Consider the following 17,736-nt stretch of genomic DNA (forward strand, 5'->3'; position numbering starts at 1 on the left):
AAAGGATCACTTCTTCAGTTAAATGAGCTGACCAAAACCCCCGTTGATGGGGGGGTCCAGGAAGTGGGATTCCTTGAGGAAAGAGCAGAGACAGTTAGCAACATGTGCGTCCAGAACCTTAGCTAAATAGGAAAGCAAAGAGATAGGGTGATAGTTCTTCAAAATATATAGATCGTTACCAGTCTTTCTTTAATAGTGGAACCACTATCACTTCCTTCAAAGAACTTGGAACCAGACGTTGGCTTAAGGAGTCATTTAGCAGGGATAAGGCAGGGTCTGGAACACAATAAAAACTTCTTTTAGCTCTTTCGGAGAACAAGAGTCGAAGGGACAGCCGATTTTACTTTAGTCAGTAGGTTCATGAGATGTACCTTACTAATTGTAGGCAGCTCAGATAGTGAACTAGGATTCCTATCAATGATGAGTGTTTTCCCAAGAGGGGGACTTGGAGGGCAAAGAAGGAACTGCAGGTTAGGAAGTAATAAGAAGGGGGCAATGTCGCTAGGGTGTGCTGGAATAAAAACAAGCATTGGCATAGCCAATAGGTCTCACCTTTGGGACCTTATAAGTGTTTAGCCATGCAACAGTTGCATAACTAAATACTTATAAGGTCCCAAAAGCGGGACCTATTGGCTATGCAAAGCGGCCGTGCGGCCGCGAAAGTGAAACTGATCGTGATCGCGATCACCATCAAACATCAAAGTGGCCGTGCGGCCGCGAAAGTGAAAGTAATCGCGGTAAAGCTGGCCTGGTAGCACTTTTTGGAGCCCTCTCAAGAAGTCTCGCCAGACCAGCGCATGCGCTGTGTCAGGCGAGACCTAAAAACTACAAGAACATAAAACTACTGCTAAAATTTACACATTATTAGGAAGTGGAAGAAAATCATAGAAAGAGTGCACTGGTCCTCAGGCAGTGGGCAGGTGATAAAGATTAAACCTGCACGCTTAAAAAATGTAGGCAAATACTGTTTGATTAAAAAGTTGAAAATAATATTTAACGTTGTATCAAGGGAAGAAAGCACCCCAGTAAAGCAACCTTTCACGACTAAAGGAGGGCTTTTTATATGGTCAATCGCTGTTGCTTTTCAAAATTAAAGATCCGGAGAACATTGAGAGGGCACTATGAGATCTGTTCTAGAGTTCAGACTTTCAGCTGTGCCATTTTCCTCAAATGCCAGGCTGATTGCGATTGCATTAAACTGCGCCCTTTCTGTGAATGAATTTGAGACTTCAAACAGCATTTAGTGAAAACTTTTGATGGGCCTTTGCGACATGCGTGAGCTTCGAGAACACTTAGAACTACTACAATTGCAAAAATGCTAATATGTTGTCGTGGAAAGAAAAAGCGGTCTGTTTAAAAAAATGAAAGATTACACGTCATCAGAAAAATATGGCAATCGCAATTTCCAAGAAAGATCTTCAACCCTCTTCCTCTGGTTTTGGAAAAAAATATGTTAGATGTTCTTATTAACGAGTTCCACAGCCTCCAGACACGAATTGTCTCAGCCCCTATGATTTAGCCCCTGACATTACCGTGGTGAATGTCACTCCCTGATGGAGGCTCCGAAAGGTGGCGGGTGGAAAAGGTGAATTATCATCTACAAAAATCAAATGTATACCTTGCTTTCAAAACAGAAATGCGCGTAATACATCCCAGTGCACGCACATACGAGGATTCAAAACCGAACAACTTTTAACAGTGACATGCACATCATAAATTATACTCTTGCGCAGCTAAATTCTTAGAAGTGCTGTCTCTCTGCGAAATGCTCCTTTAGGTTCCGTGCCCGCATTATAAATGAGAGAAGAGCAAATAAACAGAAAGATATAATAGACAGGGCTTCCAGTTGTATTATATTTATTTGTTATCATTTCCGTCTGTATGTAATCAAAATCAGGGGTGCAACCAGACCTTAATTTCGGGGTGGTGAGGGCTAGTACTGAACAATGGTGCTGGGGCTTCCATTTCTCAGACTGGGGTCAGCGACAGTATTAGAATCCACATGTAGAAGGCCAATAAGTCTTGTTTAATATGCTAATGCATAGGAAAGGCATATGTGCCTACCTGCTCTTTCCTGCATTAGCACATTAAAGCCACATCTTTTGACTTCTCCAATGCAGTCCCCTGAAACACCAAACACTGCTGGAGCTCAGAGAATGTTCACCAGACCTGAGAGCTTTGGATGGCTGCAAGATGGTTGGTACATGGTGAGCTCTGTGCATGTTCGAGGCACAGAAAAGAAAGCACAGAAGGCTTATGCGAAAAGTTGCTTTTCTAATTAAAAGCAGCATGAACTGAATAATGATACGAACGCCCACAGACATTGAGAAGTAGACTTGAGGTGTGAAGAATAAACTAGGATAAAGAAATTTGTGGCAAGTTTCTATCAGACTGTGACAAAATGAGGGGAGCTCACCAACAAATCAAAAGGAAAGGGTATCCACAGGGAATGAAAAGCTGGACCCCTGTTCATGTAAAAGCATGCAGGTGGTGGTATTTATATAGAATGGACCTAGCCCGAGAGGAACAGAGCGTTGCATATTATGGGAGATGATGGAACATTATGGAAGATTGTATTCATCAAGTGGTGGCTTAAATCTTCTTGTTACACATACACTAGTATCTCACACATTTACATTTTAGGCACATTGTGATTAAGTAATTTACCAAACTGGACAAATTTCCGTCATTGCCAAGCTGGATTCAAACCAAGGTCCTCAGAACAACAGCTTAGGCACTAGTCCACATCTCCTTCCTTAGTTGATGTTCTAGAACTTTCGAAAAGAGCTTCATTCGTTTCACCACTCTTTGTGAACACTCATGTTCTGTTGATGTTTCAACATAGCTGTTAGGCCGCATTCCTCATCCTGTCTAGTAAGTAGATCGAATATAAATTATTTTGGGTTTTATGTGCTATAGAGGGGTGGCACCTAATTGAGTTGTCTCTTGTTTAAGGTTGAGGTTTATCTATTTATATATACACAATGGTTTAATGTTCAGTATATACAGAGCATGCATAAAGGGTGACTGTGTAAACTGGTCGAACATTATCATTGAGGCGTTCTGATGATATCTCTGGCCATGTAGTTTGTAAATGTCACCAATAACCGGAAATGGCAATGACAAGGTACCCATTATGTATTTTTTATATTACAAGCTATTTTATTAAAAGTGCAACTATCAATGTACAATTACTGAAATTAAAATGTTTACGTTTTGTATTTACCTTTCACAAATGAATTCTTGATAAAACAGTAGGCAATGATGAGATCAGTGGATTTATGTGAATCTGTGCCTGCAGACCTTACAGCCTAATTCTGGATTTGATGAATTTGCCACATAATTTCCGAAAAATCAAGATTTCACCAAAATTATTGTTTCTACATCAAACTGATGAAAATAATTCTGCCAGACAAAGTGCCACATAGTTTGCATTTTTTGCCCCATAATAGAAAGATAACCTTGGTACTCCAAGCTGCATAATCCCAGTAGACTGGATAATGTAAAACCTCTGCACAGTGGCTTTGGGAAAACCATTATGTTGAAAATATCTGTATTTCCCACGTAACAGTGAAATATTTGACATGGTTTCTTAAAAATACATGGGCTTTATACCACTACTTTTTGTGCAATAAAAGCACCAAAACATGTAATACAAACATTTTGACTCGAAGATGCAATGACTTCTAAATTATCTCCATTGCAACTATCAATGTGGAGTAGTGATCGTGGTGGGGATGAATATTTTCTTAATGTGGTATTTTCGGTTATCTAGGGTAGTGTTCAAACGGCTGATGAATCTGTTTTTTGTTTTTTGGCCCTACAATGCTTCTTTAAAACGGCTAAGCACCACTGTGAGAGAAATTAGGTACTAAATTACAACCATAAAGCCAACTCTAGCTTAATTTTCTTATAAAAGTGCACACGTACACGTTAGCCAAACTTGTACTTAGTCACTTTTTCTTTCTCGCCAAATGAAAGAAGGTTGGGCAAAGATACACACATTTAAATGTGAGCATACTGTATCAAAAAGCCATCATGGAAAGTAGTGTTGACAGCCATATTAGTGAAGAAGCTGAAGTCATGTAAAAATTAAATTGCGTCTTGTTATGATGAGCATCAACAGCATAAGACACTTCTGCAGGATTAGACTGGGATAGCCAGTATGATACCTGTGAGTAGACCCATGCATGCGGGAAAGTGTTTGCGTGCCAATAACCCTGTTGCACCACTCTCAAAGGGCTCCTGTAGCTCCTGCCAGTGCACTTTCACAGTAAGATGAAAGGTGCAGCAGGCAGTATCGGGGAGTATGCTGTACTTTTTTCCACTGAGGGGACCATGATTTGAGGGCACCATGATTGGAATCCTTCCCTTTGATTTTGGTGTCACAAAGCCATACATTAAAGATTAGCACACATGCACTAACAGAGACCCCTGCAAGAAATCTCTCCTATTGAAGGCCTTAAAGTTGAGCTGCCCTCACAGGCTTTATGCTTTACTCCTTCATTCACTCACTTTGGGGTTTGCCTACTTAAACCAAGCCAGGGAAGTGTATATATAAAACGCAAACTCCTTTTTCTATCTGAAGGTTTTACATTTGATGTTCCACATGAAACACAATTTTGCAATGAACTAGAACACCTTTTACAATTTTAAAACATAGCTGCAAAGTGAATCTGTCACATGTGCAACATCTTCACTCCAACGTTTACTTAATTTGCTAAAATAATGTGTGTTGGTGACCAAAATGTTTCTTTGGAGATTGATATTTGCAACATCCACAGTCTGCATCAGCACTGCCCAGCGACACAGTGAAAGGCACACTTCTGATGAAGACAGCAAAAGGAATGGGTGAAATGTGCTTCAAAGTTTGCTTTCGTCAATGTAATCAGTGTCTCCTGCTTCCACACCCTCAAACTGCTTAATTATATATTCAAATGGCTCCCAGCCAACACATGCAGAATCATCACCCAGGCCTTCTAACTACTAGAAGACTTCAGGACATACAAAACCCAGTTGCCAGACTTACACTCAGATATTCCCCCACATTCACATATCCCCCCTGAAATACCTCTGCTGGCTCCCCATTTAATAACCCACACTCTTAAAACTTCTCACACACAGATACACATTCCTGTACAACCTCTACCCCATCTACCTCAATAGCTGTATCAACTTCAAAACAACCACCAGACACCTCTGCTAAGCCAGATCTCTAGTTGCACACATCTCCCACATGCAAAGAACCAGAGTCTGCTGTCATGCATTCTCCTATCTTGGACCTAAAGCCTGTAACGATCTGGCATATTTACAAGGGCATTACGCCACCAATGCTTCACTTTTTAGGAAGCTCCTGTGACACAATCCCCAGCTCCATATTGCTGCTCTCTAAATAGCTCACCTTTTTACGGAGGTATCAGCGGCAATGGGTGTTGCTTTGGGCGTTCCCTCACAACACCCATTGCCTTTTGATGTCAAAAACTACCTTCAGAGAAAAGAAGGCGTTAGATTGGCGCAACAAGGAGAAATGCTTTTATTTCTCCTTGGTTTTGCTCCTTCTATGTGTGCTGCATTCTGAAGCACACATAAAAGGAGTAAATCACCTTTAATGATTGTTGATGTGCAGAAACCTGTCCCTTCCGGCACATAATCAATCATCCATGACGGTGCTTAATTTGTAAAATATTAAGCGCAGGTGCTTTCAATTTATTGGGAGACCACACCCACTTTCCCCGGCCCCACCCATTTCATCCAGTGCCTCCACCCACTTCCTTTATTAGGCACCACGCACACCCACAAGCCTCAAAACATCAGAGCCACCTCCTCATTCCCCGAGTTCCACAAAAAGCTGAAGATATGGCTGTTCTTATGAGCACCCCTGGAACCTCACACCTACACACCTGCTCATGCGCCTGGCTACCCTCTGTGTCATTAGTGCACTATACAAATCAATGTAACATAACATAATATAATATATGGGAAGCCTATGACAGCAGCTTAAAAGGGAACTCAAAATAGAGAATGTGTGTACATCTCAAAAGGCAACTTTAGGAAAGATCATTTGAGGACTTCAAGCAGTTTTTCAAACTTAGTAGAATGTGCTTGTACCTTGCTGTTTAAAAGAAAGGAAGGCATGAAGGAAAGGATATATTAAAGAAGGAAGGAAGGAGGTTACTGGAGTAATGAAATAAATAAGCAATGGATGAATGAAGGAGGAAATAAGAAAATAATGTGAATGGTAGAAATGAAGGGATAGAGGGAAAATGAGGTGAACGATATGTGATGGATGAATTGAAAGAAGAAAGGAAACAAGAAAGAAGGAATAAAAGCAGAAGGAAGGGTTGAGGATAAGAAAGAAAGAAATGGAAGAAGGGATGAAGGAAGGAGCAGAAAAATGAAAGGAAGGAATGAACGGAGGAAGAAGGAAGAAATGTACCAAAGAAGGACGGATGGGGAATGAAAAAGGGTGTAAGAAGCAAGAATGGAAATAGGAAAGGCAGCATGGCTGAAGGTGTTGAGGAAGATAAAAAGAGAAGGAAAATGAATGGGATGAAGGAAAGAAAGGAGGTCAGGAGAATGGATATGAGTATGAAAGGTACTGAATCAAGAAGGGACAGAGGGAAAAATGACAGAGTAATATTGCGAAGAAATTGAAAAACTAAAGATTAAAATAAATGTATGTGTCCTTAACACACCCTGTATGTTTGTAAGGCACATACTCACCAGCGGGGGCCTTGAAACCGAATTAAAAATGTTGGTATCCAGCTCAATGGAACTACATTTATCAACCTCAAAAGGATGAATCACTGAGTGGCCATAACCAGAATTAAATACATGATTCTGAGACATGAAAGGGCCGGGCTAATTAGTTCTATACCTGTTCTTACACAATCAATTAGCCAACAATTCTCCTTCCGCATAATAACCCACAGAGAACTAAATATGGTTTGTTAATTTATTACAAAGCTAAATATAACTGGACAGAGGCACCTCAACACAAGGGTATAGAAATATAAAGGAACTAGCATGAAGCCAAATCTACACATTCAATTTAGACGGTGCAGCATAAACAGAACTATTAATTCAAGAAGTAGGATACAGAGAATCAAAAAGCATGAGACCAAATGTCCCTGTATCGAGGGTTGATGTATAAAAAGCATTTATCTATCCCTACTCTATCTCTAAGTTGACATACCTCCATAAGCATTTTCACTGGAAAGGAAAAAGATGTCAGTGCGTGGAGTCTTCCTAAGAAGTCGCTCCACAATAAATTGGTCAAGTAGCCTAAAGCTGCTATTGCAAAGAAAGAGCTTGTTCTAAGATGCTCTATCTCCTAAGGCAAGAAGGAAGTGATGCCTTTCCCTAGTTCCAACAATCAGTTATCCACAGGTAGCATTCCCATAGTGCACATCGCATCATGCCATCCACTCTGGGTGCAGTTCATGATGTACATTTCCATGGTGTTGTCCATGTACCTTCTTTGCAACAATTGTCCTTGGCTCCCATGCTTTCTCCCGTGTGAAACCGTCTCTGTCTTTATCACCTTCACCCCATGTAATTGTAATTTCTTCTCTCCTTTTCTATCTACTAAAACTAAGACATTACTTTTCTCTAAAATGCTTCTCCACCTTCAATGCAAACATGAGAAAGAACAGAATATACAGTGCACATGAAATCCAACTATTAATTCTAAAGCAAGAGTTTTCAGGGACTTGCATTTCGAGCCTATGATTTCGGCAAACATAAGAACGTGCCTCTTTCAGCAATGCAATTCGCATAATCATTATGGCATTTCAACTAATACATATATCCACCAATAGTAAATATCATTTGCCAAACACTTTTAATATGTGAGCAGTGTCAGCTTCACAGCACGAGTTTTCATGTTAACGTCTTCTGCTAGTTACATTTCTTTCCTACGTTAATTCTCCATGACACTTAACCATAAACTAAAACATGTCACATAATTGAGTTAATACATTTAACAATTCTAACAACTCATGTTAACATAATTTGCAAGATTATGTGTGGATGCGTTCTACATGTGATTATAATGCACCCCTACAAATAAAATAAAATTTACGCTCCATCAGTTCTCCCCTCTGATGACGTTGAGTCATCATAAAACCTTTGAAAACATCCCTGAAGAGTAGACTGATCTAAACAGATGCTGTAGCTAGTCTTCTTTGTCTGTCATGCAGGCTTTCCATCCTTTTCTCTCATTCCCTCAAGGAGTTCTCCAACTCCTTTGCTTTGTGCCACTTGTATGCCCTTATCATCCCTGCCAAAACAATTATACAGATTACAACAATCATTATTGGTTTCAAGATGCATCCAAAGATACCCGTCTGGACACTTGCCCTGCCACTGCCACTGGAAGGAGGAGGAGGGGGACAAGGACCACCATTCACAGCCTCCCTTGCGGCCACCATCACTGCCGACATCATCCCGCGCCTGGAGGCACTTTAAATACCGTTGAGGGCTCCTGCTGTGCGGGACGCGCGAGGGCGTGCCCTGGCTGCGCCCGAGCAAAGCCTGGGACAAGGGCAGGCCTGTCTGCGCCCGTCGGCACCTGGCAGAGACTGGACTGGGCCAGGTCTCTGTCGTCCGCAACACACTATGGGTAAGCGTAAATTACCTCCTAACTCTGACGGGGCGAAAGTGAAAGCTAAAATACCCAGAAACTGTGCCTCCATTTTTTCTTATCTGATGACAGCTGTCGGGGCGTTAAATGAGGAAATTCATGTTGTCGAGGAGCAGTTGGGCAGAGGGGGAGAAAGTAGACCGGATAAGGTACTACAGAGCCCCCCTGGGGTGTCACAAAGTGAAAATGTGCCATCCACGTCAAACGGTGTTAACTCTGTCTCAGAGACTGGGGATAAAGAGGAAATAACTACGGACGTGCTTTATGACATTCAGCCTACTTCCTGCTGTCGTGGGACATCTACTGTGGGAAGGTCAGGAGGAGCAGTACCCGGTGCTCCAACATGGGCTATACCGAAGAAGAAACGTAGAAAGGGTCTGAAATCGGGAGTGAATATTGCTGACTCTTTTACTGGGGGGACTAGTGGACCTTTGGAGATTGAAGACTGGCCCAAAACCCATCTTGCTACTGTTGTGGAAAATGCCATTTATTCACACCTTGAGACTTTTGTGGGGGCAATTAAAAAGGGCCTAACAAATTTCCTTAAAAATGTATTGGAGACCATGTTGATTAAAATGTCCTCAATAGACGAGCACCTAAATATAATGAGGTCTTATAATGAGGGTAGGAATGACAGCTCTGCTCAAAGTAAGGTGGATTTGATGGACCAAGTAACTACAGGTCATTTACAAGCAGGACCATCCAGCGAGGCCCAAATCCTTGCCCCCAGTTATGGGATTTGTACATCTGATCCCAATAACTTACCCATTAACAATGATAAGTCACTTCCTGGCGCCCAGTATAGTCTTATAGGGCCCCAACTGCAGTCTGAACTGCAAGCAACCTCTGTCGGCAGAGCATGGCCTAATCAGCCCCCACGTGTACAGGAAAACAAATGCAGGCTTCACATACCCCTGGAGGCTACTCCCTTGGTAGCCGTGCTGGTAGGGGTCCCTTGTATGAAAGATAACATAAATGAGACCCCAGTTGGACTGATTCGCAAGGTTAAGCATTGGTGCTCAAAGGTCCCGGTAGGTGGGGTCGAAGCCGCGTCACATAATATTATGGCTAGACGCATCGGGTGGTTTGGACAGGGTGAACTGTGAAGTCGGTTGAGGGAGACTGTGTCGCTATTAATTTTAACAGGGCCAATGTAGCTAGTTTACTGTTTAAAGAGCCTGGCAGCTTTGGGATGGGTGAGATCAGAGCAATCCCCTTAGGGTTTTTCTACCGCCCACTTGTGAGAAACGAAGCAGAGAATTCTACATTGGGGCATAGCTATCCCTTAGAAAGGTCACATATGGGGCAGGGCAGTATGCTCCTGCCTAGACATAATCACAGGCTCAATCAGACCCCAAATCTACAACCCATAAGTATGTTAAGGGGGAATGTATTGGATTTAGCTAATAGATTTTCCCCACTGAGTGAGTTGGACGCCAATGACTGACTATCTAGTCGTAAGGTCACACCGGCTCAGAAGCCCCTTAGTCAGGCCAAGGCTTCACTGGTTCGGAGGCCCCTGAGTCAGGATACTCCTAGTCTGAGCACCTCGATAAGGGTTATAGAAAGTGGGGCAGATATTCTGAATATTCTCAGTTGGAAATTAGCCGGTCTCAAGACTAAGAGTGATGACCCAGAGTGGATTGAACTGGTGAGGGATCATGAAATTCTGGGTTTTCAGGAAACATGGGAGTCTGAAAGTGTTCTTTGGCTGGATGGTTATACCTCTTAAATGGAGGCTGCTCAGCCTTCGGTTGCGGGCTGTGCGAAGGGAGGCCCATTAACACTGATTTCGCTAAAATTGAGGGGTAGTCACCGAAAATTGTATACAGAGTCTGCAAATTGTTTTGCGGTTGAGATTAACCCCCCAGGTGCTCAAAAAATACTCGTTCTCAACTTTTACAATTCATTTGATAAGGTTTCTACAAATGTACATTTATGTAGTCATAATGACTTTTTAGATCTATATAGGGAGAATCAAGTTAGTCAGTTTTTGATTATTTTACATTTTATTAAGTGATTTTAATATTCATTTGTGCAATAAAAAGTGTCAGGTTTTCGATGAACTTGGGCAAGGTGGTGGCTCAGAGACTCACTTTGAACATTCTTCTCAAGGGGGATATTTAGAGTTTTTTTAGCTGACTTTGGGTTGGCCCTCCCAAATATACCGGAAGCTGCTGAGGGCATCTCTTCTTTTTATTTTAAGGGTAGAGGGTTGTTCTCCACTATTGATTTCATATTTGTTAATATAACCCTAATTCCCCTTGTTTTGGACTATACTGTTAGATGGTTTCACTATAGCGACCACAACCCAAATTATATTAGTTTGAAGACCTCAGCAGTGGCAGAACCAGAGACCCTGGCTCCTAAGATAAAAACAAGGGACCAAGGCCACAGATTGAAATGGGCCAATGTGGTACCAGACCTTTTTTTAAGTGACCTATTAAACACTGTAGGGACTGAGATCGCTATCTGTCAAGATAGTTCTCAGGGGGGAGCAGTGATTGCCGTACCTTTGTTAGGATCTGTAAGCAGATAGCCAGTGCCCTCTCCTTACACAGCAAGGAGGGCACTTACAAGGAAGAGAGATGGTTCGACCATAATTGTACTCTTGCCCATCAGAAATTACTATGTGCCCTGAAACAAAAACCTTGAGACAGAAATTTAATAGGTAGGGCAAGGGTAGAGTATAATCAGGTCCGGCATATAGGCAAACTGGAAGTTAAACAAGAGGCCTGGGATGATCTGTCATCTGTTGATGTGATTAAGAATAGCGCCAAAATTTAGGAGGTCGTAAACAGACCTTTTTTTTCTGGTCAAGAGAGTAACGTCGTTGAATGTTACATCCCAGAAGAATTATGGTTAAATCATTTCAAACATATTTATAGCGGCCAGCGTGATCAGGCAAATACAGGGCCCACGTGTTTAACCGGTGTATACAGTTTGAACTTCCCTGAACATGAAGTGACTGTAGCCATAGCCCAAATGACCAGCAATAAAGCCTCAGGCCCTGACGGGGTTCTTGTCAACCTTTTTTAAATCAGATATTTCCTTATGGGCTAAGTTATTGGCTAATGTTTTAAATACAGTATGTGAACAGGGAATGCCTAAGTCTTGGTCGACATCAACCATTGTCCCAGTTTTTAAAAAGGGTGATAGAGGGGACCTAGGGTGTTGCAGGCCCATACCACTGATTGATTCTACGTTAAGGTGATGGGGAGAGTGGTCCTCAACAGGTTATCTGGTTGGATCAATGAACGTGTTATTTTTTCTAATCTCCAATATGGATTTAGGAAGGGCAGAAGCACCCTGGATCAGTTCCTTAACCCATATTTATTAATAGGGAAATACACAGTAGCTAAAAAAGGGACCCTTTACCTCGCGTTCCTGGACTTATCCTCGGCGTTTGACCGAGTAAATAGATCAAAGCTTTGGGATCTGTTGTTAGCAATTGGTATGGATAAGAACATTGTGTACTATCTGTCTGATCTGCATAGGGACTTATCAGCAGCAGTAAAGTTTGATCAAATGAGTAATTTATTGCAGAGGATTGATATTACTATAGGAGTCAGACAGGGCTGTATCCTGGCTCCTCTGTTATTCACCCTCTACATTAATAATCTAGATTTGGTTTTCGTTTGATCCCTGCATTGCTTTATGCAGACGATGCAGCCCTATTGGCACGTATCTCGGTGGGGCTCCAGCGTCTGATATCCCCCTTTGCTGATTTTATGGGTTCCTTGGACCTAAATGTAAACTTTTCCAAGTCACATGTCATGAGTATGGGAGAAAGGCCTAGTAAAATTAAGACGTTTAGTTGTGACGGAAATGAAAGAGCCTGCACAACCTCAATCACTATCCCCTTGTTGGCAGGGGGCCACTGTCTCGATCTGCAGCACCCTGGTGGGACAGGAGTCCCTGGGCACACCTACGGCAGCGCCGCCAGCTCTTCAGGGCTCACATCGCCTTAATAGGGGACTACTAGCACCAGCATCCCATGCTCCTGCTGCAGCTGCTGCCAGTGAGGGGGAGGCACTTGTTTTTCCCATCGCGCTTAAAGCGCTGCCTCTCCCTCCACGGCGCGGGCTCCTTCTATCCGCAAGCATGCCCTAAACGATCCTCCAGTTTGTAGAACAACTAGACCAAATAGTACCATTCAAGATAAGCTTAAGAGGTTAGCAACCCCACAGGACCCTGTAACTAGATACATCACCCAACCACGACAAGCTCAACCCTTTGGCTATGAAAACCGAGACTAGCCGCGATTTTTAGCAGACACAGCTAATGCCAGCTGGTTGCAAACGAAAAAAATCTATATGATTAACGTCCTGAGAATTGATATTAAGAACACCTATGAGAGTGAGGAATCCCTAATCAATAAGGTGACCCACTGGATCCGTCATGTTAGGGGATGTCGATCAGTAATCAGAAGATATTCTAAGAGCTCGGAGGTGCCCCTCCCCAATTAACCAACTGGACAATATCGAGATTACCCTAAAGGGTACCAAGATGGCGGAAAACCTCCTTGCTCTAGAATTTCGCTCCTGTCCCCCTGATGGATCATCCATCCAATTTAGGCATTCTCCTACATACGAATTGGGCAGAACATTAACCTCACAGCCATTGTCTCACTTAGTAGACACCTCTTCTCTTGAGACTAATGATTGACTACAGGACTCTGTTACCCTGACTTCTTCTAATCCTCATAAACATATTATGCAAAGCTCCCAGTGCCCAACTGGCACACGAGAATCTTCTATCCCTGTCGACATAGAACTAGTTCCCTATTCTCCTAAGCACCTAGCCTTGCTAACCCCAGTTCTCTCGCAAACTATCATCTACACACCAATGCAAAGTACTCTCACAGATTCCACACTTAGCCAGAAGTTGAATATCGTGTCATGGAAAGTGGCGGGCTTAAACAGCAAACTTCCCCTCCCCCACTGGAATGAATTTGAGGGAGATTTCGACATCTGTATCTTCCAGGAGACATGGAGAACGGTCCCATTACACAAAGCTTGTTATACATGGTTTAACAAACCCGCAACTTCAGTCGGGAGGGTTGCCCATCTGGGGGCTTGATTGTATGGATAAGCATTTTATTAGATTGTCGAATCACTATCCAAACAAGCTCAAGCCTAGACATCCTGTGGTTAAGCATTAGGAGACCTAGGGGTGGTACCCTAATTGAACTTTTTAATGTTTACGCAAGAGGGACACAAGGAGGCAGACCCTCGACTACCATTTCAGCACGAGAGGAATGCCTAGACAAATGCTCACCCCACTCAAGAATAATAGTTGCAGGAGACTTCAATTGCACCTATGAACCCTTGACCATAGAGGAACTAATGGGAATAGAAAATCAAGACAGCAGATGGTCAGTTCCTCAACTTGACCTCCCTTTAGTTAAAAGATGGACACAACAGGTACTCCAACTGAATTCCATCACTATGGAGCACGGATTAAGAGCAACTATCGGTCAGCTTCCGATAAGCAAGGTGCCAACACCTACAACAGAGTCAGCAGCCCATCTAGGATCGATTATATCCTCCTAGATGTTAAACTGTGGGGTCTCTTGATCGATATGCTAGTGGGTACGACCACAGAGAGCGACCATAATTCCCTGTATCTAACTCTGAAACCCATATGGGAGGCAATTTATTACCAGCTGAACAAGCAATCCCTGTCAGCTACCAGAGATATAGTTCCATCGAACTGTAAAAAGTTTCTGAAATGGAAGAGGGTAGCCTTGAGTGATTAAAAAATTGCTGCCATTAAATACAAATTAATTGTAGGCATGACCAAGCTCCAAGATGCAGTACAAAGCACAACAAGTTCAATAGACGTACCTAGGGCCCACATGCACACCGTTGCCCAAATTAATGCATATTTTCAAGTTCCAAAACGGAACATAAAATCTAGCAGCTCTACCAAGGACCCTTACTCTTGGTATAATAAAAACTGCAGGTAAAAAAAGATTGATTCTGGTGAAAGCTTTTAAAGAGAAGAACCAGCTACATATAAAATCTGCCAGAAATTCCTATAAAGCAGCCCAACAAGAGGCAAAGGCAAATTTGGAGGAATCACACTGGGAGCAACTGAAAGATGCATGTTCATATAAGGATAATGATTTGTTTTGGAAATTGGTCACCTGGGAAAGGACAGGTGCACGCTCACCCCCTAATCATATTTCCAGCCAGATTTGGCACTACCACTTTAAAGGGCTTTACTCAGTAGCAGAGGCTGATATGGAAGGGGAATCAGCTGGGCTAAATGGGCACTTGATAGCAGAGGAGCACTTTACCATTTTGGAGGTAGAAGCTGCAACAAATAAAATTGTCCCTTCAAAAGCAGCAGGCCCTGATGGCCTGCCAGGCGACATATTCTTGGCTGATCCCGGTCAATGGGCACGCTACATTCTACTATTAGTAAATGCTATAGTCGATGGAACGCCAGTCCCGATGTCATGGAAGTCCGCGGAAGTAATCCCCATATATAAGAAGGGAGCTAGGGACGATCCTACTAATTACAGACCCATTAGTTTGATTGATGCTATGCAGAAGGTCTTTGGCCGGATGCTTCTGCATAGAATACAGTCATGGTCTGAAGAAGAAGACATCCTCTCCCAGTTCCAGGCCGGTTTTAGTTAAAAGACTGGGTCAATGGACCAAGTGTTCAGATTCCTCCTCATTTATTGGAAGATTGTGGTGCTAGGCAAGGGCAGTCTTTATCTTGCATTTATCGATTTGAAGACTGCCTTTGACCTAGTACCCAGATCCAAATTGTGGGCAACGCTCTGGAAAATGGGTATCCCCCAGTCAGTCTTAAAATTACTGTTCCGGCTCCACAAGGGGAACTTTGGTCAGGTGAGGGGGGGGGGAACAGGGACAATTAATAGAGTAGTCCGACAGGGCTGTGTATTGGCTGTGTATTGGCCCCAACCCTGTTCTCCCTATATGTAAATGGGATAGTGGAATTTCTCCAAGAAGAGCAAGGAGACTCACCTACCCTGGGGGGCAACAAGATACCAACTTTATTGTTCACGGACGACACCCTGCTGATATCCAAGACCCTGGCAGGGCTACAACGTCTCGCTAACAGATTTAAACTTTTCTGCGATAACCAAGGATTGGTCATAAATAACACTAAAACCAAATGTATGGCCTTTCACAACCACAGGTTGTGTAGGAACGGCCCTTTGCTAGGTGGGGTTCCCCTTGAAAGGGTCGACACCTTTGATTATCTAGGTGTAAGACTCTCTAAAAAAATGTCTTGGAGACCCCACTTAGCAAAAATGCTGATGGGACATAAACGTGTGGCTGGAGTGATAGGGAAAGAACATCGCCTTTCACATATCAGGCCTATAGCCCCAGCCCTCCAAATATACGATGCAAAAGCAGTTAGCGCTGCCCTCTATGGAGCAGAAGTCTGGGCATTTGACAAACTAGATGAGCTTTGCAGGTCAGAACACAAATTTCTAAGAGACCTGATCATGACACCCAAATACGTCCCCCTCATTCCCTTGCTGTTGGACATGGGCAGACGGTCGATAGGCGATGTAGCTAGGCTACGCCCCCAACTCTTTTGGGATCACATTAGGCGGACCCTTGAACTTTCTTCCTATACAGAATCCCTTACTGGGATTATTCCCCTAGATACTGGTGGGAAAATAGGCTGGATTCGTAATATCAAAAGAACGCTGTCAGCCATAGGACTCTGTGATTGTTGGGCCAGCCAGGAACCTCCGAGGAGAGAGGAACTCAAACGCCTTTACTGGGAATGGGTGGACCAACAAGAGAACCGCAAACCTAACGTGGGCAGATTGACAACAGAATTCTACTCCCACAAACAAATTAAATGTTACGAGCCCTTCCTTGATTTAATCAAGCTACCAAGAGATAGGATACTGTACATGCACTTTAGGTATGGAACTCTCCCAGTTTGCAAAGTGACAGCAAAATTGTGCGCAAGCAATGGGAAAAACTGCTGAAGTTGTAAGACCCGACAGAAAGCACTGCCCATTTAATGTTTGCTTGCCTGGCATACAAAACATCATGGGCTAAGTGCTTGAAGTCGCTTTGCCAGCAACTGGGCACACAGGACCACTATACAGCATTGCGCATCCTTAGGTCCGATCCCAGGCCTTTCCTTGCTTGCTGTGTAGCGAAATTCTTGGGACAAGCATGGATCATAATGTGGAAAGCCCTCTCAAGACAGACATAGTTTTTATTGTATATAGGTTAGAGGGGATCCCAAGGTATAAACATATTGCTGCTAGAAACACCTTGCACAAGCACCTTATTTGTCAAATTCCTGCTGTTAGGACTAGGCAATATTTCATGTTTTTATTGTATTGCACTAACCCTTATCCACATAGATGAAGTATTGACTGTTTTTATACTGTTTTTTAAGGCAACTATGTATTTATTTATCATTGTTACTCTGCTCTCTTTTTATCAGTTTTAACACGAGATATGCACTTTAAAGGGTTCAACTGATTACCTGGTAATACCAACTTCCACGTTAACCATATATGCTGTATATTTGTATTTTCTTCTTTTTAACCTCTTCAATGCCCATGACGAGCTGGTCTCGTCATGGGCCGCGGTTGCGCTGTGCCCATGACGAGACCAGCTCGTCATAAACCCCGCCCGCTAATGCAACGGCCGGCACAGGGCGGGGAAAGGGGCGGGCACTGAAGGGGTTAAACAATAGTAACTTATTTTATGTGTAGCTTTAATGACATTTCTGTTGAAATAAAGCTTAAATTGAAATGAAATAACTAGGGTCTCCTCATTCTCGTACCGTCTCCCGAACGAGAGGTGTTCCTGGGCCCCACAGAGGAGGGTAAAGAAAATTGCTATGGCAAGCTCCTCAGGTGCGGTACTTGATTTTGCCCAAAGGTTGGGTGCCAAACCAATGAAGGCAATGATACAGATATACAAATCCAAGTGTATTGCCATTGCAAGTTATGGATCCGATATTTGGGAGTATAGAAATTGCATAGAACTTCAAATGGTGGAAAACAAATTTTTAAGAAGTCTGCTCTCAGTCCCCCAGTCCACACCTTCGTATATAGTCTATGAAGAATT

The sequence above is a fragment of the Triturus cristatus genome, chromosome 7 (genome assembly GCF_964204655.1).
Source record: "Triturus cristatus chromosome 7, aTriCri1.1, whole genome shotgun sequence".
NCBI lineage: Eukaryota > Metazoa > Chordata > Amphibia > Caudata > Salamandridae > Triturus > Triturus cristatus.